Source organism: Ambystoma mexicanum, chromosome 2p (assembly GCF_040938575.1).
Source record: "Ambystoma mexicanum isolate Mex_15411 chromosome 2p, UKY_AmexF1_1, whole genome shotgun sequence".
Lineage (NCBI taxonomy): Eukaryota > Metazoa > Chordata > Amphibia > Caudata > Ambystomatidae > Ambystoma > Ambystoma mexicanum.
Genome location: NC_090923.1, coordinates 588665490 through 588682816, shown reverse-complemented (window position 1 = coordinate 588682816; position 17327 = coordinate 588665490). Strand labels below are relative to the sequence as shown.

The window sequence follows — 17327 nt, the reverse complement described above, 5'->3', positions numbered from 1 at the left end:
TGAAGATCCTCACCACCTTGCACTTGAGGGACGGAAGAAAGGACCTGTGGGCCCAAAACACTGCACGGAGTTCCAGGACGTTGATATGGAGGGACCTCTCCGCCGGCAGCCACAGACTCCTCGCGTGCAGGTTTTCGGTGTGCGCTCCTCACCCCTCCAGGAGGGCATCCGTAGTCACTGTCTTCTGGTGGTCCGGGGTCTGTAAGTCCATGCCCGCCATCAGATGCGCGTGGGTGCCCCACCACCGGATCGCTCGTCGGAAACTCTCGTCGAGTGTGATCCTCTCCTCGAAGCTGCCCGTCGTCTGGATCCAGCACGCGTCCAGGAACTCCTGCAAAGGGCGCATCCGGAGCCTGCACAGGCGGATGAGATAAATGCAAGAAGGCATCATTCCGAGGAGGGACTTGATGGACCTCACCCTGGCCGCGTCCGCAACCAGCATCCGCTGCACCTTGCCCAAGATGGCCCTCGTCCTTTCCTCCGACGGAGAGGCCAGAAGCGACACTGTGTCGAGCTTCGCTCCCAGAAACAGTGCGTCTTGCGCGGGCACCAGGTGGGACTTGGCATAGTTTATGGAGAATCCCAGGTCCGTGAGTAGTTGGACGGTCCTTGCCGTGTGCTCCACGGCAAGCTCCTTCGTCTTTGCTCGGATGAGCCAGTTGTCCAGGTAGGGGTGGACGTGGATCCCCTCTAGGCGCAGCCGCGCCGCCACCGGTGCGAGGCACTTGGTAAACACCCTGGGTGCCGACCTCAATCCGAAGAGAAGGGCTCTGAACTGGTAGTGACACCCTTGGACCACGAATCTGAGAAACTTTCGGTGTCCCTTCAGGATGGGGATATGGAAATGGAAGTAGGCATCCTCCAAATCCAACAACGACAGGAAATCGCCCTCCTCCAGTTGACCCAGGACGTGTTGGAGGGTGACCATCCGGAACTTCTGTGGCTTGATGAATTTGTTCAGTCGTCGTAGGTCCAGGATGGGACGCCATCCTCCCGTCTTCTTCACAAGGAAGTATCTTGAGTAAACTCCGGAGCCCCGAAGCCTCTTTGGGACGAGCTCGATGGCGCCCTTCCTGAGCATCGCCCTTACCTCCAAGAGAAGTTGAGGGACGTGATGTTCCTTCTTGGCCACAGGGGGGACGCGCGGGCACCTCTTTAGAAACTCGAGCGCGTGACCCTGAGCCAGGGCGTCCAGCACCCAACGGTCAGTGGAGATGGACTCCCACACGCTGACGAAGCTCGCCAGCGGGCCTCCCACCGGGGTGCTTCGGTGGGGGCCCGACCCCACGGCCGGTTCAGTCCTGCTTCGACGAGGCTTTGCCGCCTTGTCCTCCTTGGCAACGACGGCGGGGTCCGCCCGACTTGCCTCGTCCCCTGTAGGCTTCCTGTGACGACGAACGGGCCGCTTGACGATAGGTGGAAAATCCGCCGCTGGAACCTTTGGAGGCACCCCGTTTGCCTCCGCCGCTCCGAAAGGGCGGCCGTCGTTGCTGGAGAACACCAAGAGCCCGGGCCGTCTCCGTGTCCGCCTTGATGGCTTGTAGGGAATCGTCCACTGTTTTCCCAAACAGGTTGCTCCCGTCGAACGGCATGTCCAAGACTCTGGTCTGCACATCCTGACGGAAGTCAGTAGCCTTGAGCCATCCACGCCGCCTCAGGCACACGCCGTTGCCCAACTGGCGAAATCCAGTGTCAGCGATGTCCGTCGCTATCGTAATGGCGTGGTCCGACGCCACTTCTCCTTCCTGCAAGATCTCTAGGGCCTCCGCCCTCTTGTCGTCTGGTAGGAAGTCCAGCAGGGGGGCGAGTTTGTACCACAACTCCCTGTCGTAGCGGGCTACGATAGCCAAGGCGTTGGCAGCCTTAATCGTTGTCGCTGCCGATGAGATGACTCTGCGTCCCATCGTGTCCAATTTCTTTCCCTCGCCGTCCGGCGGGGAGGTTGACATAGAGGCCGCGCCCACCCCCCGCTTTCTTCCTGGCCGCCGCGGAGACGACCGAGTCCGGGGTCGGCTGTGCCCGAAGGCACAAGGGGGCCGCGTCCGGGACCCGGTACTTCTTCTCGTACTGATCCCTTCTAGCCAGTGTTGTGGATGGGTTCTTGAGGAGGGAGAGACCCTCATCCCAGATATCGTCCAGTAGAGGCACAGCGAGGACCGTCTTCCTCTTGGTCTCGCGCCGTTGATAAAGGAAACCTTCCTTCTCTTCCGGGCAGAGCTGGAAAAGCTCGGATGCCCTGGCAATCATGGCGTGAAACGATCCAATCTCGTCGGGCGGGGAAGCCCGGGTGGGAGGTGACGACGGGAGATCCTCATCGTAAACCTCGTCGTCCGTACCCGTCGCGGCCGTGTCAGTCCCCGTATCATCCCCACGTGTCGTGGACGGGGAGGAGGGCTGAGCAGGGCGCGATGGTTGAAAAGGAGGTGGAGGATGAATCCTTCTTCTCTTAAGAGGAGGGCTCCCAGAAGGGCCTGGCTCCGGGTCCCCCGTCGGAAGCGGTTCCTCAGTTGGTGGTAACGGCAGTCTCGTCCTTATCTCCGAGAATAAGGACTGTATAGCCAACAAAATGGCCGCCGAGTTGTCTTGCGGCACTGGTTGAGGGGGTTCCGACGGGCGATCAGGAGCCCCGTCAGCACCCTCGACTTTCTCGCCGTCTTCCACGTTGGGGTCCCTTCCGACAGGATGGTCTTCTTCCACGCCAGCGCCGTGGCCTAAGACTTTGATCAGCTCCTCCTCAGAGGTTGAGGCCGAATCCACGACGACCTCCTGCCCCCCCCCCTTTTTCTTCTCCGTCGGAGGTTTCACGGGGGTCCTGTCGATGGGCATGAAAGATGACTCCCTCCGCGGTGGTAGGGAGATTCTGGGCCCCGAGGTCGCCACCACTGGTGTAGCCTCCACAGGCTGAGCCAGGGACGCCGCGACTGTTTCGATAGAGGCCTTGGCCGGATGGATCAAGGCTTTCACCACCTTAGGTGCGCTCACCGCCTTCTCCTTGGGGGGGAGGGTCACCACCTCGCTCCCCCTCTGATGGGGCCTTCGAGCACGACCGGGGTCTCTCCAGGAGCTTCGCCGGGTGCTCGGCCTTCCTCTTACCCGAGCCAGAGCGTTGGCTCGTGGTTGATGGCGCCGGGGAGGATGCGCCCTGCCTGGTGCCCGTAGAGCCCGACCGTTCGGCGCTCCCGGTGCCAGCGGACTCGCGGTGCTTGGCCTTCTGTTGGCCCCCGTCGCCGGGGCGCCCTCAAAGGTCTTAGAAGGCCGCTCGGACTTCTTCTTCTTCTTCTCGCCTGACGGGCTCTTTCCTTCCAGCCAGTTGGCGAGACGCTGATGGCGGTCCTTCATGGTCCGCTCCGACATATAGCCGCAAAACGCACAGTCCTTCTCCACATGCGTCTTGTCTTCATGCAGGCAGTAAAGGCAAAGGGAGTGTTCGTCCTCCTTAAAGACATTCTGAAGCTGGCATCCAGGGCAGACCCTGAACAGCTTTCCGGGCGTCGAGCTTCCCTTCTCCTGGGCCATGCTCGAGAAGGGCCTGAGAAACTTCTGGAGTCCTCCAAAGGCGTGGCTCGACGAAATCTTCACCCTTGAGGGGCGTAGAAGAATCCGACACGGGTCCCCGTTGATCGGATAAAGAAACAGTGGAGCTTGAGGCTCTTTTGACCGAAAAAGAGAAAATTTTCCTAAGAAAAAGCGCGAAAAAAGCACTAACGCTCAAGAGCAATAGCACGAGGATCCCAACACTTGAACGTGCGGTAAAAATCTGAAGATGGCTGCCAGAGGCGGGGCCTAGGGAGATGGCGGTCATTGGCTGTGGTCAGTATGACCCAGAGATCAGTGATTGGTTACTACTACGAAAGACAGATCAGAAACAACACTGATACTGATTTTTCTTTACCGAGGATTCCCAGCCTGACGATGGGGAATATTCATGAGCATGTGAATCCATGCCAGACCCCATGCTGGAGAAATGGGTGTCATCTGGGACAGAGAAAAAATGGGCCAAAATGGAACAGGCAATTTGTGGCCCGCATATTGCGGAACTCCTTTGGCTTCCTAAACAAGATCGCCCAAAGACTATGCACACTAGCCAGAGTACTAATTTAGTTGAAGGCATATGGGATAGGGTGGCTACTCAATATCTTGTCACTACATATCCATCCTCGTTTTCGCCCATATTTAATCATCCGCAGTTCCAACTAGGCTTAGGTAAGGGTTCCTTTACCAAATGGAGAGATTCGAAATGCAATCAAATTAAGGATATTATTTCAGGGCACAAACTTTAAACTGGTTGATCAAAGTAAAAAGGAGTTGGGCTTACGGAATCGGAAAGATCTCAATATTTTCAGGTTTGACATTGGCTGTTAGCTCCCCCCATATAGGGCTGCGGCCCTTAGACCGTTAACTGCATTTGAGAAATTCTTAATCCCTTATTTCGAACCTTTATAGTCTATTGCAAGAGGAGTTCCAAGAGGACAGCATGAAATACGTTCAGGGTTGGCAGCAAACACTGGGAACTGCGATATCTACTGAAGAATGGCAAGCACTATGGAAAGCTATCCTAAAGTTAACACGCTCTCTTCAGATCAGAGAATCTTGGTATAAAACTATACTAAATGGCATTGTACCCCATACAGACTATACAAAAGGAAACTAATCAGTATGGATAAATGTTGGAGAGATTGCAATGGGAAGGGCGATTGGCTGCACACGTGGTTGAGTTGTCCTAAACTGGGGAACTACTGGGGAGCTATTCATAAGCACATCCAATGCCTGTTAGGAAAACAATTGCAGCATGAGGCAAAAGACATTTTGTTGGGAATTGGCACTTCAGAGGAGAGTAAGTGGCCTAAACACAAACGCAAAGCACACATTATTTTAAGGGTGGCAGCTCTGGTGGTGATCGCCCAACATTGGAAAGATAGAGACCCTCCACATGTCCACGATTGGTTTTTGAAGGTGTGGAACTTTGTTGCTTTAGAGTGGCTGACATATGCTATCCAGGGAGTGCAACAGGCTTTTACAAAAGAATGGGGTATGGTTTTGCAATTTCTACAAGCGGACTACAACGTTTGCACTTTGCCCACATAAACTGCAGATTTTAGACATCGCATAGACCTTGACTGTTGGTGGCCATTACAAGATTGCGGTTGGGGTGGGCGGTGGCAAGGGAGAGAATGGGGTCGGGTCAATGTCGGGGGTGGGGTTATGTTCATTGTTTATAAAAATTGAAATGCCAATAAAAGAAAAAGACAAAACTATAGTTTACATTTTACGTCTGGGTTCATAATTGCTGGGAGCTACTTAGCCAGTTCCAGATAAGCCAGAATATTGACGGCTGCACACAAAAAAGACTGATTTGGTAAGGCCTACAACTCTGGGGTCAACGCAATTTTGGGGGAGTACATCTTCTATGAACCCACAGGAAGCTGATCCCCCCGCCTGCCCCCAACTCTCTCCCTCACTGGTGGAATTTCCTTGAAATCAGGCCAGTTCCCTGACCCCCCCCACCCCTTTTCTTCCACACCCTCAACCCCCCTACAGACAAACTGACAAACACACACACAAACACACTTCCTGTTTCTCCACCACAATCATTCCCCTTCATCCCTAACAGACAAACACAAAGACATACATTTAACTTGTACGCCTGCGACTTCTGGCCCGCCCGTACCTATCAGCCCCTGCAAGCACTTGTGTGTGGTAAAGGATGAGGCTAGGCAGGTAGGCAGTCTTGCGGGTGGCATTTATTTAAGGTTCATTTGGAAAAATTGATTCAGTCTTCCTAAATTGACCTTAATAATTGCAAGAAAATGAGTTATTCAGTGTGTACCATTTGCCTAGAAGAGCATAGTTAGCTTAACAGATCAAAAGGGGGGGCATACAAAAACTAATAATGTGCCATCAACTCAGTGCGTTTGGGCATGTGTATAAAATGAGCTTTAGGACACAGCATGAAGACATTTAGGGCCCGATTCACAGAAGGGTTTTATAATGGCGCAATCCCATAGGAAAACACTCTGTGAATCAGGCCCTAAAAGTATAATGGCCAAAAAGTTATAGTTGGCAACTCTTGTGGGAGTAAGATTTACAGCACACCATGTGCTAACTATTCATTCCAAAGACACAACTCCACCTTAATGGGTGGTGCCCAAGAGGCTACCTCTAGCTCCTGCTCATCAATTCTTGATTTCGATTCCTGTATGCGAATGTTAGGCTTGCAGCCCGCTATTTATTAGCTCCTTCACCAGAGGTAGCACTGATCACTGGATGATGTCCTATACCCAGCAGCTATTTTATTTATGATCAAACCTTTTTTTCCAATCCCTGCACTGGCAGTGATCCCATCAGAACTGTTACCTAGGGTGAGCAAATTCCTATATCTTGACATACTTCTGAAAAAGTAACTTCGTTGCATGTTTGTTTTGTTCAGGTATTACATTTATTAATGTAATTTACCTATTGCCTTAGGTCTGTTGTGTACTGTTGGGAAGGGAACTCTACCTTTCCGCATCCCAAAGTGCTTTATGATAAGGCAAAGATCGCTGCAGATATTGTAAGGGAGCAGGGAGGTGCCTTTAGGGCTTCTGCACGGTCACATTATCGCATGATTTTCTAGGTGTAGTGCACATGCTGGAATAGCAGCCATCTTACATATTAGCAGCCATATTAAGGCACAAAGCTTAAACGTAGCATGACAGTCAGCACTCCAGGCCTAAGCCGCGAACATGAGCAAGGGAACAGGTTGTATCCCACACACTGATGAGAAAGGCCAGAGACCTACAGCCCCATAAAACTCTTCATTGTCCTAAAATGTTGCCAACCTTCGTGACCTGGGAAGAATGTGCCCTGCAAGGCCACGGGAGGAGGACCAAGTGTCTGAACGGTGTGATCCCATGAGAAGGAGGGCACGGGACCCCACCAGTCCCAATCCTAGGTTATAGCCTCCAAAGCCCTGGATTTAGGACCCCTGACTTCCAAAATAGCAGCCAGCCCCAGACCACTGACCATAATTCTGTTCGACCCCCGATCAATCAAAAAGATCAGAAAGCAAGGCTTTCCTGCCTTCACTTCTAGGTCACGTGATTTGTGCTGCGAGGTGCAGGGAGGGATGAAATTATAGGCCAAAACGAGGGTGGGAAAAGTGCCGGCCTGCCTGGCAGCGAGTGAAGTGTGCAAGTTAGTGTGACCTCAGCTTTCCCCCCGGGGCCTTGTCTGCTTATACCAGGTGCACTGTTACATAGATAAAGATGCATTTTTAATTTACGAATATTTGCCAATTGCTCAGCTTCGCACTGATGACGAATGCAGCATCACCCACGAGGAGGAAGATGGACCGACAGGGTTGGTACCAATGGACTGGCATCCCCTATGGAGCAGGCTGACCACGTAAAAGGTCTAACCAACCAGCCACGCAGGTTTTCCCCTGTATGTAATGACGTCACTGATGAAGGCTTGTACCTTCATATGGTTCTACTTGTGCAGATTTTGACAGAACGTTCCGCGACAGCAGAGTTTTTTGTTGGCGTATCCATTTTCATGGAAATAACCTTGTTATCCTTCCAAGAGGTGTATTGGGCCTATTTCCCTAGCAGGTTGTATTTTTTGTGGTGCGAGCGTCTACGGGGGCATTCCTACAGTACCTGTGGTATGCAAATGCACTGAATTGCTGGTCCGGGTGGAGGCAGTGTAACCTCCAGAAGGCCAGGCTAATAAGTGCTGTGATATGAGGCATTGTCCATAACATTCATTTGCTGTTGCATGTGCTGATCCTTCCTTTCATGCCATGCCAGCTGTCGCACACTCCCCCATCTATGGGGAGCATATGTATCAGTGATTAACATATCTGGGAATGCTTCAGTTTAGGTTTTAGAGCTTCTAGTCAGCAAGTCTTTAAAATTAGAATATCATCATCTCACCAAGTGTATTTCTCTTAGGCCCAGATGATAAACTAAGTTACTTGACCTGCAAGTCTGGCAGAGTTCTAAAGATTTTTCCAAGGCCTGCTCTTGAGAAAGTAAATTCTCTTAAGAACACATTCTGGAATGCTCATGTTCTCCTTAACAACAAAACAAACATGATACCATATACAATGGTGTTCCGAGGTGGCCACACATAGCTAGCCTCCCTGGTGTGCTTCCTGTAGTGAACCTTACTTGTAATGCCGCATTGCTTCACTGGGGCTTCTAAAATGCGATTTCTTGCTGTGTCTGGCAGTCTAGACAAACTCAGAAATATCTTTACATGTAAGCAGCAACAGCATATGGACAACTGTTCATCATAGCAGTGCACTGGTACAGCAACAGGGTTGTGGGCAAGTAGCATGTCCAAGACTAAAGCTTCAAATGTGTACCCAGACCACTTCACAGACCATTCCACTACTGTCTAAATGATGCGCTTGGTGTGCAGAGGATGGAAGAAAGTACTGGCGCCTTGAATTTAAAGGGGAAAGACTTGCTGGGGTAATGGCCTGCAGCAAATAAAATGTAATAAAATGTGTGCACAAAAAAAGATACAAGGAATCGAATTTTCAATAGACAGAAAAAGGCAGAGAATAAGGTCTTATGAAGTTGATAAAGTTCATGGTTACAAGCATTGGAAGGTGTCTGTCTCCCAAGAAGGTATCACTCACTTAGTACTGCTATGAAGACAGACAGACAAGATTGAAAAGTAAAGTTCAAATAAAACTCCTGGCCAAGCAATAATGAAATAATTTTAGCAGGTGACCGTACGAGTTTTAAATATTTCGCTTTCAAAGTGGCTTGTGCTAGAAGTCTTAGATGTTTTTGTAAATGGGTTCATTATTCAGGAGACTAGTTAGTACACTGCAGTTTCCCTGACCATACTCCACAAATTGTTCTCGGGAGTCAGGCACAATGCCAAGAAGAAAAATTGTGCTGTTAAAAACTCCACCCAAAAAATAGGATTCCATTTGTGAGCGACAATCTGAAGTTCAACTGAATCGGCTGCAAAAGGAAGTACACTGGAGTGGTATTATTTGATAGCATAAATCATTTTGCTTATATGCAACTGGTCAGGTTCAGACTCACATGGGGCCGCAATGGAACAAATAGATGGTAGAAAACACCTCTCGCCTCACAAGGATGTGCCTTTGAATGGTTTACATAGGATGTGGCAGATAAGCGAGCAGCCGGACACCAGGAGGGAGGGCAGGAACTGGCGTTTAACCTTTGGGCACAGGGCTCATGTACAGGAGAAGATGCTGTAATCATGCAAGTAACAACCCCAGTGGGGCTGGAGGAATGAGAGAAGACAACCTGTTGGAATATGGCACTGGATTCCCCAGAGCCCTTTCCCACCTCCACAGGAGCAATGATACCAAGATGGGTAGGCAACACACTCTGGAGGTCAGCGAACATGAGGAAATGGCAATCGATGGACTCGGAAATTTGCAGAGACTTCTCAGATATTCAAAGACAGAAGCAAAGTTGGATTATTGGATTGAAATTGAATTGGTAGGCAAGAATAATTTTTTAGGCAACTTTCCCTCCATATTCTATGGACCTCCAGCCCGTTTGCTGATGCTTTTGACACTGTCCTGACTTTTTACAGAGAAGTGAAGCCTTCAGTTCCCCCATAGCGAATGCCCTTTTGCTCATTTGTTATGGAGAAACTGATTAGACCTTCAGACTGTCAGTACTGGGAAACTATGGTTCCCTTTTGTCTTTCTACTTTTCACCTTCTTTGGTAACTTTTTAACAATGCACACAGCATCATTCAATGCAGTGGAATGGGGGTAACTTTGCTATCATCCTAGCCTTTTAACATTGGGATTTTTGGTTACTTTTAAATATGCCTAAAGAGAAGCTGGTGGCAGCAGATACAGTTTTACAATTGTTGCTATATTTTTTGTATGCACATTCACGCTCACCACGTTTGGCTACTAACAGGGGCTAGTGTCCTAAAATGGCCGTGCAACAAGGTTTTTCACTTGTTCTTTGGCCAGTTTGTTATTTGGCCTTCATCTTGCCTTCCCAGGGCAGAAAATCCCTAATATGGTCATGCATTTGCTTGGCAAAGCTACTGCTTTCTCGGGCTATTGCATGCCACTTGTGTTTGTTACCCCAGGAAGTGGGTTAGGACTGTCTGGTCCCAATTCACAAACTGGTGCCAGAAAGTTTAGTGTGCATGCACAAAAGAAACCCACATTAGTCCCTGATTGGACCACCGCTGGCTGAGTGAGTGGTGCAGATCCTTACCATTGGAAGGCTGAGTTCGATCACTCACCTGAATTTAGGATGAGAAGAGGAGACCTGCAGTCATTCCAGAGGATCAGAAACTGAGCCAAAAATCCTGTATAGCTGTGCAGCCAACTGAAGAGCCGTGGACGATTTCTGAAGAGGCCTAGCAACCTTTCCTGTAACTGTCCCGGTGAAGCCCTGCTGGAGTACCCGATCCGAGAAGGCCCTCATCAGTGTTTCGACCCTTGGACTGGTAGGACCAACCAGTCTCAACGTCTATTCATGTTCCTGCAGCTTTAAGCCTTTGGAATCATCCCTGGACCACCCGGAGGACCGAACAGCTCTGAATTGGGCTACCGTTCTGAGTTTTTGTCTGGAACTTTGGCGGTTGCCAGCTCGTCCCACAAGTCGCTTTCCTGCCAAGTTTCATCTTCCCAGCATCAAGGGATCCTGTCCTGGAAGCCCGTCTTCGTTCGTGACTGGAGAGATGCCTGCTGTAACCCATGTGCAGTGACTGTCACTGGAACCGGCCATCACCCATCTGGTAGAGTGTCCTGAAGAGACCTGCAGCAGTGCCTACTGCATTTCTTCATGGGAAAGGGTCGCACCCAGCTCCTGGACCCGATCAGAATCTTCCTTGCACTCGCAGCTCCTGAGCATCTTCTACTGGATCCAACGCCAGGAAAGCCTACCTGCAGTTACCCACCAGTCGGCCTGCCAAGTCACTTAGGAAAATCAGAGTAAGGGCAGTGAGTAATCGGAATACTCGTAGAAGTCCCCATCGCCCCTATAATACACTTTGTGAATGACTGATTTACTCTATTCCCTTGCTTGTTAAACATTTGCTTAAAAAGCTGTTCTAAGGAATATAAAAAGTATCTTACGTACGAGTAAAATCCTTGAGAAGTCTTCTGGAAAAATGTTTACCACCACAAGAACTATTCCTAACTTCGTCCACTCTCCTAAAGGAACTTTGTGACTTTTGGGTACAAGGCCCCATTCAATTTATAAAGTTAGGGTATTACACTTGTGAACTGGTTTTCCTCAATTGTATAATTACTTACCTTACTTTCAGGTGTTTAATGAATTGTATGCATTTCTACAAACCAAAGGTGACTGTATATATGTTTTATAACCGATTGTTGTTGGGGCGTGGCCTGGAGCTGATGGCGAGTGGAAGCTGAGTCGCCGTGCTCCGGCCGAGGCGCCGTTTCCAGATCCTTTTGCCTACTCAAAATCGCACCTGGGATAGAAAGAATCGGTTCCGAGGAGAGGGGAACCGAGCCCGGACACGCTGCAGGGGTCTTCCCCTGGATCCGGGCCCCCGAGCCCAAGGATTCGTCCCGATAACGGTCCCCCCCCCCTTGGCGGGACCCAAGATGGCGGCCATCTTACGAAACTAATGTCGCAGGAGAACTTGCAGCCAAACCGACCTATTAACCTCTGCTGCGACGGCATCAGGGGTGAGGAGCCTCTACCTCTATCCGGCCCTGCTGAGCTGAACTAACCAGATCCCCTGGCCGGGGAAACCAAACCGGGGCTCAGACCCACACCACCGAGCACGGCCCCGGCCATCGACAACAGGCGACGGTGGCGGTGGGGAGAGCGCCGGGCATGAGCGCGAACGACCTGATAAATATCCCACTGCACACCCTCTTGAAAACTTGAGCCTCGACCACCCTGCTTCCGACAAATAACCCCGGCGCCTGTCTCCACACGATCGAGTGACGCCAAAATGGCGTCCAGGAACAAGACAAAGGCAAGCACCATGGACTCCTACGTGTCCGCTAAAGCGAAGACTCCCCTGCAGCCAAGCGCTTCCACTCCTGAATCCCCCCGAGCGCAACCAACTGGTTCCCCAGAAAACCAAGCACAAGTACTGGAGGCGATTGAGTCATTGCGTGCGTTCATAGACATGAGAATTGGGGAGTTCAAATCTGAGCTGCAGCTTGTGCGTCAGGACGCCCGCAACTTGACGGAAAGGGTGACCTCCGCCGAATCCACCATTAAAGAGACGTCGGGAGACACAAAGGAGCTGAAGGCCAAGGTGACGGACCTAGAACGGAAGGTACTCACACTTGAAGCCAGGGCCGAAGAGGCCGAGGGCCGAGCCAGACGCGCTAACATCCGAATACTGGGGGTACCGGAGGGAAGCGAGGGCCCGGATCCGACGGCCTATGTGGAATCCCTGATACAACAGGAGGTGGGCGCAGGAAAGCTGACGCAGGGATTCTCGATCGAAAGGGCGCACAGATCGCTGCAGAAGAAACCCCCGCCGGGCTCGCGCCCTCGCCCTATAATTGCTAAAGTTCTGAACTTCCGAGATAGGGAGATTATCCTCCGACACTCCAGAGAGGAGGGCCCTATCGAACGCAACGACTCTAAGATCACGATCTACCCTGATTACACCCCGAAAGTCCAACGCGAGAGGAATTCATTCGTGCCGATCAAGGCTCGGCTCAGACAACTAGACCTAAAATACATGTTGCTCTACCCCTCCAGATTAAAAGTGATCCACAAGGGCAGGGCGATCTTCTTGGAATCCCCGGCAGCGGCGACCATGTGGCTAGAGGACAACAATCTGGCAGCGGACAATGACTCTCAACTCTCCGCGAATTGATGAACCCCCACGCCCGATGCGAAGATGTCATACACTCAACTCGGACGTTGGGCACTCGACCTATGAAGAAGGTAACATCACTCAACAGTCTGCAAAGATGAAACGGCCCTCGCTCGGCCCCCGCCAGGCACAGGGCCCCACCCCCCACGAACAGAACAGGTCAGGCCAGTTGCCTGCCCGACCTTCCTCGTGCCCGATACCCGGATGGGTCCAGACGGTACGAGAGCGCCTGAGCACCCGCAAGACTTTGTCGTTGCTGGGCGCACCAGTTTTAGTTTTGTTATTTGTTTTTGTTCATACCACAGCCCTCAGACTACTAATGAAGCAGAAAAACGGGACCGGAGGCTCTTGGGGGCAGCGGACGGGACGTCGCCAGACCCAGAGGGGGATAATGTACCGCCCGGAGGCGGGGGAGGCGTGGAAGACGAGGCTGAAACAATAACTCCATGGCGTCCCAAATCAAGGTGATGACGTGGAACGTGAGGGGCATGGGCACGTACATGAGGAGGAATCGGATCCACTCCTATCTGCGTAGGAAAAAGATATCAATAGCAATGCTCCAAGAAACCCACCTCACGGACGAAGCAACGGCCAAACTCTCCGATAAGTGGGGAGGTACTGGGAAAGGGGCGCCTTATTCCAAATTCGCCAGAGGAGTGTTCACGTGGGTGAGCCCAACTGTCCCCTTCCACCTGTTGGGCCACGAAGCTGATAAGGAGGGCAGATATCTAATAATATGGGGCACCATCGATTCCATACCGGTGTGCCTGGTGAACTCATATTTCCCGCAACAAGGAATACCCTCACACCTCGCAATGCTCACTGCCAAAATCATTCCCAGGAGAGAGAGCGCTTTCATATGGGGTGGCGACTTCAATTCGGTCAGGAACGGCGCTCTGGACAGGTCGGACCCCCCCCGTTCCCCGAACAACCTCGCGTCAAACGCGCTGAACACGGCAATAGAACAACTCGATCTGGTGGACATTTGGAGGGAACAACATCGCATCGAGAGGAGCTACTCCTATTACTCGGCCCCCCACAAGGTCCACACGAGGATAGACTATCTGTTCATCGATCGTGCGCTGGCTCAGCAGGTGGACGACACACTTTACCTAGGTAGAACCATATCTGATCACTCGCCATTGATCATGCAATGGATCCCTAGAGGACCCAGGCCACCAATCCCGCTATGGAGAATGCCACCCGCAGCACTCACGGACCACGCATTCAGGGAAGAACTGGGTACCAAACTCGAAGATTATCTCGACATTAATACGGGTTCAGTGTCGCGCTGGAGCACACTCTGGGAGGCCATGAAGGTTGTCACAAGAGGCGAAGTTATATCAGGTTCCGGAGGTATTCGCAAGCAACTGAAACTGAAACTGGAGAAATTGGAAGACAGGATCACCTACCTTGAATCCGAACTCAACAATGCACCCGACGCCGAGACAGAGCTGAAGGACATCCGGGAGGAGTGCCTATTGGCATGGAACAGACTGTCCAAATTCGACTACGCGACCTACATAGCCAGAACTCACAAAGAAGCGGATAAGCCTGGTAGAATGCTTGCCTGGCTGTGTCGGCGCGAGTTTCCAAGACACCTCCCAACCGAAATAACGGATGAAAGGGGGACGACTCATCGGACGCAACGAGATATCAACCAAGCTTTTGCGGCCTTCTACTCCAGGTTGTACGCCCATGACACCAAAATACCAGTGGACGACATCAGGACCACACTGGCCGAGATTGAGCTCCCAAGTCTGACGGAGGCCCAGAGAGAGTCATTGGATGCAGAGATCACCGCTGAGGACGTGACATATGCGATTCAGTCGCTGACCACTTGTAAAACCCCCGGGAGCGATGGACTCCCGCCCGAATTCTACAAAGCCTACGCTGCCACCCTTGCCCCGACACTCCACAGGGTCTATATGGAGGCATTTGAAACTGGGACCTTACCTGACTCCATGAAAGAGACAATTATTATCCCTATACTTAAACCTAACAAACCCGCCAACAACTGCGAGTCATATCGCCCGATTGCCATGCTGAACTACGACTGCAAAATTTTGACCACAATTTTAGCTAAGAGGCTGGCAAGGGTGATTGGAACCTTGATCCATGAAGACCAAAATGGCTTTGTGCCAGGTCGCAACACCACTGCGAACCTGAGGAGGCTCCAACACATCATGGCGGAGACCCACGACCGAGATGAAGACCTCGCTATACTCTCTCTGGACGCCATAAAAGCTTTTGATTCCATCTTTTGGGAGTGGTTAATTGAAGTACTAAAGGAATTCGGCTTTGGAGCGAGCTTCGTGAGGTGGATCGAGGTACTGTACAACACCCCGACGGCGAGGGTGAAGACTGGAACGACGATGTCCCAGGCCTGGCCGATACAGCGCGGCACCCGACAAGGATGCCCACTATCCCCAATGTTATATATACTGGGCCTGGAGCCAGTGGCTGCCTACTTCAGGGCACAACATTTTGACGCGGGCATCGGGCTGGGCAGGGACTATGCCATAATATCCATGTATGCGGACGATGTCCTCCTCTACTTGAATAACCCCCGGCTCAACGCACACGTCGCGCTAGATATCCTCGACAACTACTCCCGATACTCCGGAATAACATTCAGCAAATTGAAGTCTTGTGCGTTTCCGCTGGCGAGACTTAGGGGCCTGGCCGAGTCAGACCTCCCAGACGTCGGGATACGATGGCAACTAGAGCACTTTAAATACCTGGGAATTGACGTGTGCCATACCCCAGCTCTCACACATGACCATAACACGGAAAAAGCTGTTAGGACCCTTCGCAAAGCCATGAACTTTTGGTCGAAGCTACCACTGGCGGTAATGGGCAGAGCCGCAATAGTCAAAATGATAATTCTCCCCCGCCTCTTGTACCACTTCACGAATGTATGCTTTTACATCAGGCCGCCTTTCTTCAAAAAATTGGACTCTCTCATCAAGGACTTCATATGGGGGTCCTCCAGACACAAGATCTCCCTCCCCACACTCACGCTCCCGCACAAAGAAGGTGGGATACAACTACCGGATCTACAAAGGTACTATCTGGCCGCACAGCTCAGTCACACAACGAAATGGCTTTCTGATGAACTTTCGTCGGAAACGAAGCTCCTCCGTAACCCGACTTCCAGGCTGTTCCCCAGGGAGATGCTTTGGAACCCGTTGAAACAAGCTTCAGGAGTCCCCATGATTGTCACCTTGGGCCGGCAGGTGTGGGCCAGAACCGGCTCTCTCCGACACCTAGAGCACCCCTACAATCCCAGTGCTCCCATCCTGGCTGACGTGTGCAAGACCCACGCAGACTTAGCGACAGCGAGACAATGGGAGAGAGCTGGAATCTACACATGGGGGGATCTGTTCGAAGACGACATGTTCAGAGAACTCGAATCCCTACAAGCCAATGAAGGCATTTCAAACTCCCAGTTCTTGTGGTACCATCGCCTCAAGCGAACGGCAAAGGCACAATGGCCCGTTTGGCCGGAGGAACCCCCATCGGACCCCCTTCTTCAGGAGATGTACGACCTGGCAGATGGCTGGAGACCGGTCTCCCGCTTATATGCCAGGCTGAACGACAGACCCAACCCAAAAAGCACGCCCCTGAGACAAAAGTGGGAATCCGACCTGGGGGTCCCGCTCACCGACGGCGAATGGGAGCGAATACTTCTATACCCCAAAGAGGTGTCGAGGAATACCAGATTTAAACAAGTCCAGTTAAATGTCCTATACCGGACATACATGACTCCGCTAAGAGTTGCCACCTTCAACAATCGTGCACTTCCGCACTGCCCCTGGTGCGGTAACGACAAGGCGGACTTGATCCATATGTTTTGGACCTGCACCAAGACTGCGCACTTCTGGTCCATGGTGGAACGTACATGCACTGAGGCGGGGCTCACAAGATACGAGTGGAACCCAAAGGAATGCCTGCTGGGAGCCCATCCCAGACCCAGCAAACACAAGCATCAGGTCAAACTAATGGACCTTGCTTGCATCCTTGCGAAGAGGTCCGTAGCGATGGCATGGAAATCCCCAAGGGGCCCTAGACATGGACGTTGGCTCAAAGACCTGGAAAAGTGGACGGAGGCGGAGACTAGGGCCTGGCAGGATGGCATTCGCTCGAACGACGACGACTCCAATGACGCTCTGGACTCATGGAAGGCCCTGGTGCGTGACATTCAATTCGCCTCCGACCACAAACCCCCCTGAATCTTCGCTCCTAACAGAATACCGCCTGTGACTGGTTTCCAAGAATGGTCAACACCATACCCAGCCCCCCACGACCACGGACTTGCTGCACTCCGAACCCCCCCCCTCCGCCCCCCACCACGGACGATACACTGCTCTATGAAGGCTGTGGAAGTTAAGTAGTTAATTAGTCAATTTGTTTTCAGTTGGTTGTTAAGTCACTGTTTGTTGTTTGTTTTGCACTTTTACAAATGCCAATAAAATGTTTTTAAAAAAAAAATTAAAAAAAAATAACCG

General features: G+C 51.6%; 1 protein-coding gene across 5 annotated transcripts in view; it reads right to left on the bottom strand.

Annotated features, from left to right (window-relative positions):
* The window catches only part of FANCD2 (FA complementation group D2), a 2923540-nt gene that overhangs the window by 2823739 nt on the left and 82474 nt on the right, over positions 1-17327 (bottom strand). The gene's annotated exons all lie outside the window — the stretch shown is intronic.